At 41.6% G+C, this 15295-nt stretch overlaps 1 long non-coding RNA gene across 1 annotated transcript in view; it reads left to right on the top strand.

Moving 5' to 3' along the window:
* Positions 1–296: 296 nt before the first annotated feature.
* Positions 297–15295, top strand: part of LOC125935419 (uncharacterized) — a 140188-nt gene continuing 125189 nt past the window's right edge. Inside the window, exons 1-3 of the long non-coding RNA XR_007461658.1 lie at positions 297–1153; positions 10186–10266; positions 14465–14559. This is a non-coding gene — a long non-coding RNA (uncharacterized LOC125935419). The remainder of the gene's footprint in view (positions 1154–10185; positions 10267–14464; positions 14560–15295) is intronic.

The following is a 15295-nucleotide window of genomic DNA, read 5'->3' as shown; positions in this document are numbered from 1 at the left end:
TTCACATTCCAGTGATCAGAAGTAATGTTTTGTTGGAAGACAGCAATGTTTATTCATTTATATACCCTCATATATGGGAGCTTTCATGCTACAATGGCAGAGGTTAGTAGTTTTGACAGAGACCATATGGCCCTCAAAGCCTGAAATATTTATGTGGTCCTTTGCAGAATCCTGTTTTTAGGATCATATCTAATTTGTTTTTTAAAGATTTTTCAATTAGATCCTCTACCTTCTTTCAAAGATTCGAATCTGAGTTACTCTTTTACTCTTCTCCCATTTTCAAAAACCTCTTTCTCAGAATTAAAAGATTTCATATCGCTTTATGGACATTCAGGAGAATCTTGATCAGGTTTTGAAGTAATCCCCAAAAAGTTCCCAGATACTGTGAGCAATGGTCACATTATTACTACACTGATGGAGGAAAGTCCCTGAGTTCGTTAGGATTTAAGGAATATGGAGTAGAAGAATCCCCCTCAGTAGACCCCCAAGAAGACCTCAGAGATATATGGAACAGTGTTCAGGTACCAGAGAAACATATGAGTCCACTCTCTTTGCCCTAGTGTGTCTCTGCCTCTCTGTTGTGTTCACTGTGATTCTCTCCTTCTGAGGCTGTTGACTGCCATCTCTCTTTCCTACAATTCCCTACCCCATGGCCTGTATTTACTGGTGGCTTCCATTGTCTCATTGCTTTGGCTTCTTCTCTCTGGGTCTTTTGTATCCTTCTTGGTGTCTCATGCTCAGATGTTCTAGAAAGGATGATCTTAGTGGGTCTGTCAGTCACTACCCAGTGAAGTGTATCTTTGATGCACAGAGTGATTGATGTAGGTCCCTCCCACTTAGTGGGTCAGTCCATAGATGACTGTAGGGCAGGGAGAAAAAGGAGCCTGAATAGTGACATGTTATCCCCATTTGGAGCCTGTTTTCTCTTAGTCATCTGTTTGTCCTTAATATGCACTGGCATATGGATGTCCAGGCATCAGGGATACTGCTCAAACTATAGGTGTCCTCCCCATTATTGAGGTCAACAACCAATGGATATCAACTCGGTGAATCAATATGGTGAAGAAATGCTAGCTGTGGCCCAATTACTGGGAGCTGACTATAAAATATTTCAAGAGGAAAACAAACGCAGATCTCATTAGGCATTATATAGGTAAGTTGAAAGGAGAGCAAGTCAGGTTAAGGCAAGTTTGAAATACTCAGTAGTGGTCACCCTGTAACATTTAAACTGGGATTCCAGTATAGCCTAACCCAAACCTGTTTACATATCTGCAATTTTAGTTCCCTGCAGCAAAAATTTGATTTGGTTTTTAATAAGTTCATCAGAAGATGCAGAGGTCCTCATTTGAGATCAAGAAATTTGAGCCTTTAAAATAAACCATCTGTACTTTCAAATTCCAGCCCTATTTACTATCTCCTGGACCCATCCCTCTATCTGTTGTCATTTTCTCCCATTTTACATAGAGTCAAAGTAAACCAGAAGATAATACATTCATTTCAGAGACAGTTTGCTTTGGTCTAGACAAGGGTCTAGGACACACAGAAATGAATGTGACTTCACCCCCTTAGGCCACATTAGATATTCCCAATGGCTCTGCACAGGTAACAATCCCCAGTTATTGATTTCTCTGTGACAGTCACATCTGCCTTTCTAGTACATCTGGGACCCTCCGGTGGTGTAGATGGGATTCTCTCTGGAGAATTTAGCTCTTTCTAATGCTGTTTTGAATCCATCTGGAACTTGGATCTCCTCCTTTGGGAAACAAAGGAGGTGAAGGAGGTGGCCATAAACACTCTGACCTTGGTACTATCGCAGGACAAAGTGGCCATGACTTGGACAGTATTAAAGGTAGATACCCACAAGGATTATTGTGTATTAGGAATTAAGAATTAAAATGCTTCTTAGGGTTGTAGCACAGGAAGATATATACATTTTGGGAAGGGTAAGGAAAGAGGTTATTTATACATTCTTCTACGGCATTTTTAAAATTTATTTTTATTATTTATTTTTTCAGTGTTTTTAATTTTATTTTTCTTATAGCAATGGTGGTCTCTGTCAAACTGTTTCTACTTTGATGTTTTTTTTTAATATGAAATTTATTGTCAAATTGGTTTCCATACAGCACCCAGTGCTCATCCCAAAAGGTGCCCTCCTCAATGCCCATCACCCACTTTCCCCTCTCCCCTACCCCCCATCGACCCTTAGTTTATTCTCAGTTTTTAAGAGTCTCCTATGGTTTGGCTCCCTCCCTCTCTAACTTTTTTTTTCCCCTTTCCCTCCCCCATGGTCTTCTGTAAGTTTCTCAGGATCCACATAAGAGTGAAAACACATGGTATCTGTCTTTCTTTGCATGACTTATTTCACTTAGCATCACACTCTCCAGTTCCATCCACATTGCTACAAAAGGCCATATATCATTCTTTCTCATTGCCAAGTAGTATTCCATTGTATATATAAACCACAACTTCTTTATCCATTCATCAGTTGATGGACATTTAGTCTCTTTCCATAATTTAGCTATTGTTGAAAGTGCTGCTATAAACATTGGGGTACAAAGTGCCCCTATGCATCAGCACTCCTGTTTCCCTTGGGTAAATTCCTAGCAGTGCTATTGCTGGGTCATAGGGTAGATCTATTTTTAATTTTTTGAGGAACCTCCACACTGTTTTCCAGAGTGGCTGCACCAGTTTGCATTCCCACCAACAGTGCAAGAGGGTTCCTGTTTCTCCACATCCTCTCCAGCATCTACAGTCTCCTGATTTGTTCATTTTAGCCACTCTGACTGGTGTGAGGCGACATCTCAGTGTGGTTTTGATTTCTATTTCCCTGATGAGGGGTGACATTAAGCATCTTTTCATGTGCCTGTTGGCCATCTGGATGTCTTCTTTAGAGAATTGTCTATTCATGTCTTCTGCCCATTTCTTCACTGGATTATTTGTTTTTTGGGTGTGGAGTTTGGTGAGTTCTTCATACATTTTAGATACCAGCCCTTTGTCCCATATGTCATTTGCAAATATCTTTTCCCATTCCATCCGTTGCCTTTTAGTTTTGTTGATTGTTTCCTTTGCAGTGCAGAAGCTTTTTTTTTTTTTTTAATGTTTATTTATTTTTGAGACAGAGAGAGACAGAGCATGAACAGGGAGGGTCAGAGAGAGAGGGAGACACAGAATCTGAAACAGGCTCCAGGCTCTGAGCAGTCAGCACAGAGCCCGATGTGAGGCTCGAGCTCACGGACTGCGAGATCATGACCTGAGCCGAAGTCGGCCGCTTAACCGACTGAGCCACCCAGGCGCCCCTGCAGTGCAGAAGCTTTTTATCTTCATGAGGTCCCAATAGTTCATTTTTTGCTTTTAATTCCCTTGCCTTTGGAGATGTGTCAAGTAAGAAATTGCTGTGGCTGAGGTCAGAGAGGTTTTTTCCTGCTTTCTCCTCTAGGGTTTTGATGGTTTCCTGTCTCACATTCAGGTCCTTCATCCGTTTTGAGTTTACTTGTGTGAATGGTGTAAGAAAGTAGTCTAGTTTCATTCCTCTGCATGTTGCTGTCCAGTTCTCCCAGCACCATTTGTTAAAGATACTGTCTTTTTTCCATTGGATATTCTTCCCTTTGTCAAATATTAGTTGCCCATACATTTGTGGGTCCAATTCTGGGGTCTCTATTCTATTCCATTGGTCTATATGTCTGTTTTTGTGCCAATATCATACTGTCTTGATGATTACAGCTTTGTAGTAGAGGCTAAAGTCTGGGATTGTGATACCTCCCACTTTGGTCTTCTTCTTCAATATTACTTTGGCTATTTGGAGTCTTTTGTGGTTCCATACAAATTTTAGGATTGCTTGTTCTAGCTTTGAGAAGAATGCTGGTGCAATTTTGATTGGGATTGCATTTAATGTGTAGATTACTTTGGGTAGTATTGACATTTTAACAATATTTATTCTTCCAGTCCATGAGCATGGAATGTTTTTCCATTTCTTTGTATCTTCTTTAATTTCCTTTGTAAGCTTTCTATAGTTTTTGGCATACAGATCTTTTACATCTTTGGTTAGGTTTATTCCTAGGTATTTTATGATTCTGGTGCAATTGTGAATGGGATCAGTTTCTTTATTTGTCTTTCTGTTGCTTCATTATTAGTGTATAAGAATGCAACTGATTTCTGTACATTGATTTTGTATCCTGTAACTTTGCTAAATTCATGTATCAGTTCTAGCAGACTTTTGGTGGAATCTGTCAGGTTTTCCATGTATAATATCATGTCATCTGCAAAAAGTGAAAGCTTCACTTCATCTCTGCCAATTTTGATGACTTTGATTTCCTTTTGTTGTCTGATTGCTGATGCTAGAACTTCCAACACTATGTTAAACAACAGCGGTGAGAGTGGACATCCCTGTCGTGTTCCTGATCTCAGGGGTAAAGCTCTCAGTTTTTCCCCATTGAGGATGATATTAGCTGTGGGCTTTTCATAAATGGCTTTTATGATGTTTAAGTATGTTCCTTCTATCCTGACTTTCTCTAGGGTTTTTATTAAGAAAGGATGCTGAATTTTGTCGAATGCTTTTTCTGCATTGATTGACAGGATCATATGGTTCTTATCTTTTCTTTTATTAATGTGATGTATCACATTGGTTGATTTGCAAATATTGAACCAGCCCTGCAGCCCAGGAATGAATCCCACTTGATCATGGTGAATAATTCTTTTTACACGCTGTTGCATTCAATTTGCTAGTATCTTGTTGACAATTTTTGCATCCATATTCATTAGGGATATTGGCCTGTAGTTCTCTTTTTTTACTGGGTCTCTGTCTGGTTTAGGAATCAAAGTAATACTGGCTTCATAGAATGAGTCTTAAAATTTTCCTTCCCTTTCTTTTTTTTTGGAACAGCTTGAGATGGATAGGTATTATCTCTGCTTTAAATGTCTGGTAGAATTCCCCAGGGAAGCCATCTGGTCTTGGACTCTTATTTGTTGGGAGATTTTTGATAACTGATTCAATTTCTTCGCTGGTTATGGGTCTGTTCAAATTTTCTATTTCTTCCTGTTTGAGTTTGGGAACTGTGTGGGTGCTTAGGAATTTGTCCATTTCTTCCAGGTTGTCCAGTTTATTGGCATATAATTTTTCATAGCATTCCCTGATAATTGCTTGTATTTCTGAGGGATTAGTTGTAATAATTCCATTTTCATTCATGATTTCATCTATTTGGGTAATCTCCCTTTTCTTTTTGAGAAACCAGGCTAGAGGTTTGTCAATTTTGTTTATTTTTTTTCAAAAAACCAACTCTTGCTTTCATTGATATGCTCTATAGTTTTTTTTAGATTCTATATTGTTTTTTTCTGCTCTGATCTTTATTATTTTTCTTCTTCTGCTGGGTTTGGGGTGTCTTTGCTGTTCTGCTTCTGTTTCCTTTAGGTGTGCTGTTAGATTTCGTATTTGGGATTTTTCTTGTTTCTTGAGATAGGCCTGGATTGCAATGTATTTTCCTCTAAGGACTGCCTTCGCTGCATCCCAAAGCATTTGGATTGTTGTATTTTCATTTTCTTTTGTTTCCATATATTTTTTAATTTCTTCTCTAATTGCCTGGTTGATCCATTCATTCTTTAGTAGGGTGTTCTTTAATGTCCATGCTTTTGGAGGTTTTCCAGACTTTTTCCTGTGGTTGATTTCAAGTTTCATAGCATTGTGGTCTGAAAGTGTGCATGGTATGATCTCAATTCTTCTATGCTTATGAAGGGCTGTTTTGTGACCCAGAATGTGATCTATCTTGGAGAATGTTCCATGTGTACTCGAGAAGAAAGCATATTCTGTTGCTTTGGGAGGCAGAGTTCTAAATATATCTGTCAAGTCCATCTGATCCAATGTATCAGTCAGGGCCCTTGTTTCTTTATTGATTCTGTGTCTAGATGATCTATCCATTATTGTAAGTGGGGTATTAACGTCCACTGCAATTACCACTTTCTTATCAATAAGGTTGCTTATGATTGTGATTAACTGTTTTATATATTTGGGGGCTTTCTTATTCGGAGCATAGACATTTATAATTGTTAGCTCTTCCTGATGGATAGACCCTGTAATTATATAATGCCCTTCTTCATTTCTTGTTACAACCTTTAATTTAAACTCTAGTTTGTCTGTTATAAGTATGGCTACTCCAGCTTTCTTTTGACTTCCAGTAGCATGATAGATAGTTCTCCATCCCCTCGTTTTCAATCTGAAGATGTCCTCTGGTCTAAAATGCGTCTCTTGTAGACAGCAGATAGATGGGTCGTTATCTTCAGATTGAAAACGAGGGGATGGAGATTTTTTTTTTTTTTTCATCAATTCTGGTACCCTTTGTCTTTTGGTTGGAGCATTTAGTCCATTTACATTCAGTGTTATTATAGAAAGATATGGGTTTAGAATCATGATGTCTGTACGTTTCATGCTTGGAGAGATGTCTCTGGTACTTTGTGGTCCTTGCAACATTTCACTCATAGAATCCCCCTTAGGATCTCTTGTAGGGCTGGTTTAGCAGTGATGAATTCCTTCAGTTTTTGTTTGCTTGGGAAAACCTTTATCTCTCCTTCTATTCTGAATGACAGACTTGCTGGATAAAGGGTTCTTGGCTGCATATTTTTTTCTGTTCATCACATTGAAGATTTCCTGCCATTTCTTTCTGGCCTGCCAAGTTTCAGTAGATAGGTCTGCTACTACCCTTATGTGTCTACCTTTGTAAGTTAGGGCCTGTTTATCCCTAGCTGCTTTCAGAATTCTCTCTTTATCTTTGTATCACAATTTCACTGTGGTATATCTTGCAGAGGATTGATTCAAGTTACATCTGAAGGGAGTTCTCTATGCCTCTTGGATTCCAATGTCTGTTTCCTTCCCCAGATCAGGGAAGTTCTCAGCTATGATTTGTTCAAGTACACCTTCATCCCCTTTCTCTCTCTCTTCTTCTGGAATTCCTATGATATGGATATTGTTCCGTTTGATTGCATCACTTAGTTCTCTAATTCTCCCCTCATACTCCTGGATTTTTTTATCTCTCTTTTTCTCAGTTTCCTCTTTTTCCATAATTTTATCTTTTAATTCACTTATTCTCTCCTCTGCCTCTTCAATTTGTGCTATGGCAACCTCCATTTTATTTTGCAGCTCATTTATAGCATTTTTTAGCTCCTCCTGTTTCTTAGTCCCTTGATCTCTGTAGCAATAGATTCTCTGCTGTCCTCTATGCTTTTTTCAAGCCCAGAGATTAATTTTATGTCTCTCATTCTAAATTCTTGTTCTGTTATACTGCTTAAATCAGTTTTGATCAATTCGTTATTTGTCACTACTTCCTGGAGTTTCTTTTGAGGAGAATTCTTCCGTTTTGTCATTTTGGGTAGTCCCTGTGGTAGCTCCAAACTGCAGGGCCCTTCCCCTGTACTGTCCGGAGAAACATGTGTTGGTGCACGGAGCCACCGTCAGACCCAATGTCTGCCCCCAGCCCACCACTGGGGCCATAGTCAGACTGGTGTATACCTTATCTTCCCCTCTCCCAGGGGCAGGAGTCACTATGGAGTGGTGTGGACCCTGTATGGGCTGCTTGCACACTGCCAGTCTTGTGGTACTGCTTTGATGGGATCTGGCCAAGGGCGTATTAGCTGGGGTGGATCCGCAAGGTGCACAGGGGCAGGAGTGGCAGGCTTAGCTAGCTTTGCCATATGCCTTTTTTTAAAAGAAATTTTAAAAATGTTTATTAATTTTTGAGAAAGCACAGGTGGGGGGAGGGGTGGAGAGAAGGGGGACAGAACATCCAAATCAGGCTCCATGCTCACAGCAGCAAGCCCGATGTGGGCTTGAACTCATGAACTGTTAGATAATGACCGAGCTGAAGTCAGATGCTCAAACAACTGAGCCACCCAGGCATCTTCTATGGTATCTTTTAAAATGTAACTATTATCATTTCCCTTTCTAGTGTCCTCCCTCCAGATGATCTTACCTTTGCCATCAAATGGCCTGAGTTGTCTCAAACACATGAGTGAACTTTGAGTAGCTGCCACTTTCTACCTCACCAAGTAGTTACCACCTAAATGCTCCTCTTCATGAGAGAATAAAAAGCAAAAGCAAAAACAAAAACAGAAACACAAAAAACCAAAACCTACCACAGCCTTATCCCCTTGGCCATACTTGTTTGTCTCTGTAGGAACATGGCGGAAGGGGACTGCTGTGGTAAAGCTAGACGCCTGGCTGGTAGCGCAGCTTAACAGCATGCTGGGTGAAGTTAATTAACCCATCCAGATAAGAGACAGAAGCAAGAAGCACATTTCAGAGCGCCAGACAGTCTTGAGCATCAGGATAATTTTGGAGGGAGTAAGATATTTTGAAGTTATGCAGGGATCTCTATTAAAGTGATAACAGCTGGTACCAGCTTGATGAATCAAGGAATTTTTATAAGAAAGACAAACTGCACACTTCCTGTGAAACACAGCCCGACTAATATTATCAGGGATCACGGCAAAAGCACTTGCTACTGTCAAGTCAACACACGGTCTCATTGACCTTTTAGAAAAGGATGAAAATAGGTTTAGCAAAAGCCAGCAAACTATGTTGAAAGGCCGGAGGTGAATGGTGGGAGGTCTGAGCAATTTTACTAAACCAGCCAATTGACAATAATGGGTAAATGGTCTTCTCCTTTGAGAACCTGGGGATAGATGTGGCCGCCCATTGGTAAGCCTGCGCGATGCTTGCAGGGCACTTTACTGACTGTCTTTGCCTTTTTTGGAAGGCATTTCTTTCATGAAACTGAACCTCGTGACTGATAAGTGTTCTTTGGCCTTGACAAGAAAGGCTCAGCTTTGCTTCAGGATTTGTTTTCTGCCAAAGCCATGGCCTTGAAGCCCCGAGGTATCTGCCTCGAAGCCCAAGGCCATTATCCGGGCAGCACATTTCCATTTCCTTGAACATTATCTCTTAAAGGTGTAATGAACCTTTGTGAGGAGATCCCACCATAGTTGTTATCTTTCTAGGGGGCCGTAAGGAGTTTTGTCAGTATAAGTCTAATTTTGTTGCCTGTTGCTTGCCTTTTTCTGTGTCAGGAACACACACACACACACACACACACAGCCGGCCTCTTATTGTACTTGAATACAATTCTTTCGTTTCTTCTTCCCACCCTCAGCCAAAGGTAAAAATTGAATTAGGTCCCGTGGTATGAAATCCATTTCTCATTTGTGAGCCCGAGCCCACTTCTGCTGAGTGCAGAGCTCACAGAATTCCCTGAGTGACCCTCCTCAGGAGACTTGACTCCAAGGGCAATGGGGCCGTCCTCTCCAGAGGAACTGGGATGCCGATGGCCCCATCTTTCTCTGTGGCTCAGTAATGAGGCCCATTATTGACAGTGCCCTCTCTGCTCACTGACTCGCTTAGCATTTTTCTTTTCAATTTGGATCTTGGCCTGCACTGTGCCCCTCTCATGAAGCACGTGCCATTAGGATTTTAAAATAATGGGGAGAACGCTATGGCACCGCTTGCTGGTGATACGACTCTCAAACTGTCTACAGATTGCCGAGTCAGTGAAATGTTTTGACAGAGAGAAATATGTGTTGTCAACATTGCTTTCCCCGTGCTTGAGAAGGGAAATTGAAACTGTTCTTCAGCAGGGTTCAGATGTTGATGACTAGAATGATCTCCTCAAAACAAATGACTACAGACCATTTTGTTTTCCTTTATGCCTCATTCTTCTCTAATGAAATGCCCAATTAAAAGCAGGGCTCATGTGCTTTAAAAAAAAAAAGGCTTAGGAAGGATTCTGGGAAGCAGCTGTGACAGGAGCCATCCCTCATCATGGGAGAAAATCACAGTGCCATTGTGAAGAAACAGTCTGTGTTGTGACCTCCAGGGTCCTGTGTAGAGATTTTAAAGGAGACTCAGAATAAGTGAAACCTTTTAAAGACAGAAGATTGTGTGTGTGTGTGTGTGGGGGGGGATAAGTGTAACCTTTTAAAGACAGAAGGTTGTGTACATATGTGTATGGCGGGGGGGTGTGGAGAGATGAATTATTTGTGATACATCAAACGTCCAACACCGGCTAGAAATAGGGAAAAAAAATTCCCCGGTAGAGTGATATGTTTAGGACAACTTGTGAATTTATCTGTGGGATTAAGTGGAATATGGAACTGTGCAGCTGTGTGTTGTCTCCTCGCAAAATGAGTTTCTCTCTGTTTCCCTGGCAGGCGTGTTCTTGTTAAGAGCTTGTTCGGAGTGGGAACACGGGTAGCTCTGGGAGCCCTGCTGACCATTATCTTCCCATTCACGTCTGTATTGCGGAAGCTGCTCTCTATTTTCTCATGTAGAGAACATTCTTGATAAGGGAAAATGTTGACAACTTTGCCTTCTTTTGAGAGTCAGTCAGGAAACATTTCTTCTTGTCAATCTCCTTTTATGTGCTGGGCAGGAGAAAGGAAAGGGGATATTGCTTTGGGGAATAACCTTGACTTTCAACAGGCATTTAACAACCAGTATTTTCTTGAGCACCTACCATGTGCAGGAGTATTTGCTAGTCCTTGCAGGTCATTAAAAGGTGAATGAAGCTAAATTCCTGTTCTTAATAGCTTAGCAGATTTTCCTTTAAAAATTAATTTCCTGGTGGCTCAGTAGGTTAAGCTTCTGACTCTTGGTTTTGGCTCAGGTCACGATCTCATGGCTTGTGGGTTTGAGCCCCATGTCAGGTTCTTGGCTGACAGTGCAGAGCCTGCTTGGGATTCTCTCTCTCTCTCTCTCTCTCTCTCTCTCTCCCTCTCTGGCTTGTGCGCTCTCTCTCTCTCTCTCTCTCTCTCAAAATAAATAAACATTTTTAAAAAATCTATTACCTAATTGGAAAGGCTATAAAATGGATACAGATAAAATAATAAGGGAATTGGTATGGGTTGAACTTCCTGTGGCTCACTCTGAGGGTTCTGGAATCAGGCAGGCCTGAATTTGAACATTGACCCCACCACCTATCCCCCATGACGTGGGTTGGCACAGTGTATTTTAAGCTAAGTATCCATTTTTCTCCTTTGTTAAATGAGGATAATGATACCTACCTTACAGGGGAATGGGATGAGTAAATGAGGTACCAAGAGTATAGCGTCTAGGGCTTTGCCTGGTACGGAGGAGTTTCCTGGAATGTCAGCTGTCTGCACTGTGATTTTATGCCATGCTCCACCCACTGTCAGTCATACTGATGCCCGACACAAATCTGCTCTGCACTTCACAAGTGGCCTACTGACATTATGATGACATCTCAACTGTGTCATAGCTCTGCAATGTAGAGAAATCCAACACAGATAAGCACGTTATAGTGAGGGTGGTTCTGTGAACACTAACTTTCCAAAGTTTATAAGGCTGAGTGCATCTTGTCCTCGTCAAACAATGATCACCCAGGGTGGGGTGCAGACTTATATCCTTCCACCAATATCCTGATGTTCCTCCGTGGAACCTCCAGCATTATACCCTTGTTTCCCCTTGGAAGTTAGGCATTCCAGGTGATTTGCTGTGGACAGTGACATGTGATCAGAAGTGACTTGTCTCACTTCCAGAGGAAGCTTTAGAAGTTTCCGTTCTCATGGCCAACATGAGTGAAAGCACAGGTTGCAATGGAGCTTGTGTCAATCTGGGCACATGAGATACTACGGTGAGCAGGATCCCTCTTATAATCCATGTGAAAAATGGAGCATGAGTGAGAAACCAGCTTTTGTTACCTTGCACCACTGAGATGGTGGGGTTGTTTGTTCATAGTCTGTCTGGATTGAGTAGATTGCACACAGATTCTAGTAATTCTGAATTTGCTCAAAACACTTCAGTGCTTCTCCTGGTAAAAATTGCTTTCAGGGGACAACCACAGTATCCATGTAAAGCCATATTTGCTCTCTGCCCTATGGCAGTGTCACCCGGCTTCATCCTCTATGTTATTCATTAGAGTTGACTAATTGTAGCCACTGAGAAGAAGAGATTGGACCCCACTGAGCAGTTGTCATGAATGGACCTTCAGAAGCAGTGGTGAACAAAGACTAGGGGTGGGAGTGTGGCTTATGGAGGCAGTTCACCCAGGGTGCTGGCCATAAGGCAATAAGAGGGGGTCTGTTTATAGAACATTTAAAAACAATAGAACCCACCAAGATACAGTCTGTTTTTTGTTGTCACTGCAAATGTGCAATTCTAAGCAATGTTAGGGAAGAGTACTTCTCTATTCTACACTCCTATGTTCCCCCCCTTTTTTTTTTAATGTTTACTTGTTTATTTTGAGAGAGAGAGAGGGAGTACATGCACACATTCTTGCAAGGGTGAGTGGGGGAGGGGCAGAGAGAGAGAATCCCAAGCAGCCTCCATATTCAGCATGGAGACAATGCGAGGCTTAAACCTGAGAACCCATGAAGATCATGACCTGAGCCAAAATCAAGAGTTGCACCCTCAACCAACTGAGCCACCCAGATACCCCTGCTTTCCCTCTCTGTTGTGTACCTGCTCAAAAGCAATTGCAAATAGGTTTCAAAACTTGTGAGCAACAGAAAAGTAATTGGAATGCACTGCCGTGAGTGTTTTGGAAGAGGTAATATTCTTTTGGGATATTGATTTAAAGAAAAAAAAAGAAGTCATTTCATGGGGCGCCTGGGGTGGCTCAGTCGGTTGGGCGTCTGACGTCAGCTCAGGTCATGCTCTCACGGTTCATGAGTTCGAGCCCCGCATCAGGCTCTGTGCTGACAGCTCGGAGCCGGGGCCTGCTTCAGATTCTGTGTCTCCCTCTCTCTCTGCCCCTCCCCCACTCACGCTCTGTCTCTCTCTATCAAAAAATGAATAAATGTTAAATTAAAAAAAAAAGAAGTCATTTCACTCTATAATGGCCCTTTGTTTATTCATTTGGATGTTGGTTTATGAATTTGTATCTAGTCTTATGTGCATTTGTCTAAATCCTGCTCTTTGGATTGTTACAATCTATAAGGGCAGGGCTGGGGCTCGTTCATTCTTAGGTGTCCCTAAGGTCTGATCAGTGCTGAACACTTAACTGGACCCCCCATATATGAAGGATGACTCAAACTATGTTAGCAGCAAACAGTATTTTCCTTTTGTTTTTTGTCCCTCATGCTTATGAGAATCAGGGGCAGGCTTTGAGGGAGGGATCTTGTTGTTGATGGGAGGGATCTTGATCTTGATGCAGACAAGCTCTAGGAGACTGCCCTTTGGAAAGTGATACACTCCGGCTTCCGGAGCTAACAAAGATGCAAGGCTGCTGCTTGCACACACACGAGACGCCACACATGCCCACCTATGAAGGAAAATCAGGAGCGGATGACTCCTCTGTGTCCATTGCACACGTCCAGGATCGCTCTTGGTGAATATCACTCTTTGTTTGATGTTCTTCCTACATCCTGTTATTTTCATGCAGTGAGCATCAAGAAGGATGTGGAAAAAGAAAGAAAAATGTTGATTTATCTCAGGAGCCACACTATTTCGAAGTGTGAATCTTTAGTGCAGGTAGGATCATACAGGAGCCAAGAAGGGAAGTAGGCTGGAGAGAAGTTTGGATGTTGGCTGGTTAACTCCAGGCTTCAGTTTTGGAAAGTGTGAATGAATACTGGTAAAGACGGTGATTAGGACCAGCCCACAGTAATCAGTAATTGTGGGCTGTTCCTGGATACCAGGTCATGGTGAGCTTGGCCTTGGGAAGAAAGATTACTCTCCTGAACTTTCACTGTTTTATGGAGAAGTTACAATCATGTAAGTGAGGGTTTGGGGAAGCCTGGGTATGAGAAGGAGTCTTTTTACCATTTTGCATGCCCACCTTAATGTTTTCTGGGTGAAAGTCTAATATTGAACAGAATATGTGTAGCCACTGGCAGGAGTCTATGCCATCTTCCATGGGACCTTTCAGATGGAGAGTGGCCTTGGGCAGACCATCTTGTGAACTGGAGCAGGTCTCCAGGATTGGGTGGATATCATCTGGAAGTTTCAGATGTGGCCCTGATTCTGGAATAATGAAATGAGGAAAAGGCAGACAACTCAGGGATTTTCATTTCTGATTTTTCCAGAAAAGTGTAGGGTCATTTTGAGCTCCTGGGATAAGAGGGTAGAGGATGAAGAGGCTGGAAAATATGCATATTTCTCTATTGCAGAGGCTCTGTTCATTGGGGTTTGCCAGTAAGAATATAGGTGATTGACATGTAAGTACTTCTGTACTTGAAGGCTTGACATGAGATCGAAATGAAAGAGGCGTCCAGATGTTTGGCTTTGTGGCTGCTCCCTGAGAAAAATTCCTAGACTTTTTTTTTCACTATCCTTTCTGGAAAGAACAACTGAGTGGGCAACCCAGAACTGACACTCAGTGAATCAGGTATACCTGGCTGAATGTCTGAGTTTTAAAAAATAATTCTTGCCTTAGGAGATGTTGTGTGTCTATTTTTCTTGGATGTCTGATGACATGCTTTGATGCATAAGTGAATTCAAGAACTGTTATTACCACCATTTTCTTTACAGGAAGGCCTTGGGTAAATTGCAACATGATCTCCAGTGTCCACTTCCCATTTGTTATTCAGACAATAAAACAGATATAACTCCATGCATGACCTTGGGTAAGTCACTTACCAAGTTTAAGCCTGTCATCTATGAAATGTCAGAGGTAGACTCAGTGACTTCTCAGGTTCCCGCTAACACTAGAAGCCTGTGACCTGTTGGCAGGCAGGGAGACAGCAGTCCCAGGCAAAGGTGTATGTGCAACCCTCACATTGTTCCCTCTCTGTAACTTAAAATTTCCTTGGTGACTCAGGGATACTATTTCACAGAGGCCGCCCTTCAGATGGTGTTTTCTCTTTTAGCTCTAAAGCAAGATTTTAGACTTTGCAAGAAATATTCTGGATAAAATGAAACAATTAAAAACTTGATCAAAACATTCGTTGTAGCTCTGCACATAATTTCACAAACCCGCTCCCCTTTGTCTCTTCTTTGTTAAAGGATTTAGGCAGCTTGCTCCTCTGGCATTCATCAAATATCTTTTTTCTCTCTAGTTCAAAATGAGCTCTGTTTCCTTTTTCCTGGCTAGATGAAAGTCTGTGTACCCTGGCCTTCCTGATGCCACCCCAACTATGGTGGAACCATGGTTCGTGAAGCTCCAGATTGTCAATTTCAAAGGCTAGTTCGGAGACGGGGGGTGAAAACTGAGCGTCAGTTTTCCTTTTCAGATCTCTCCAAAACACACTGTCTCTGTATTATTTCAGAAGACCCATTGAAAAGTAGACTGTTTCCTTCCCTGACTTGGCACCAAATCAAGAAGTGGCATATAATGTATTGTTGTGTTTATTATGCATCATT

Source organism: Panthera uncia (genome assembly GCF_023721935.1).
Source record: "Panthera uncia isolate 11264 chromosome A1 unlocalized genomic scaffold, Puncia_PCG_1.0 HiC_scaffold_17, whole genome shotgun sequence".
Taxonomy (NCBI): Eukaryota; Metazoa; Chordata; class Mammalia; order Carnivora; family Felidae; genus Panthera; species Panthera uncia.
This window is presented reverse-complemented; position numbering and strand designations above follow the sequence as displayed.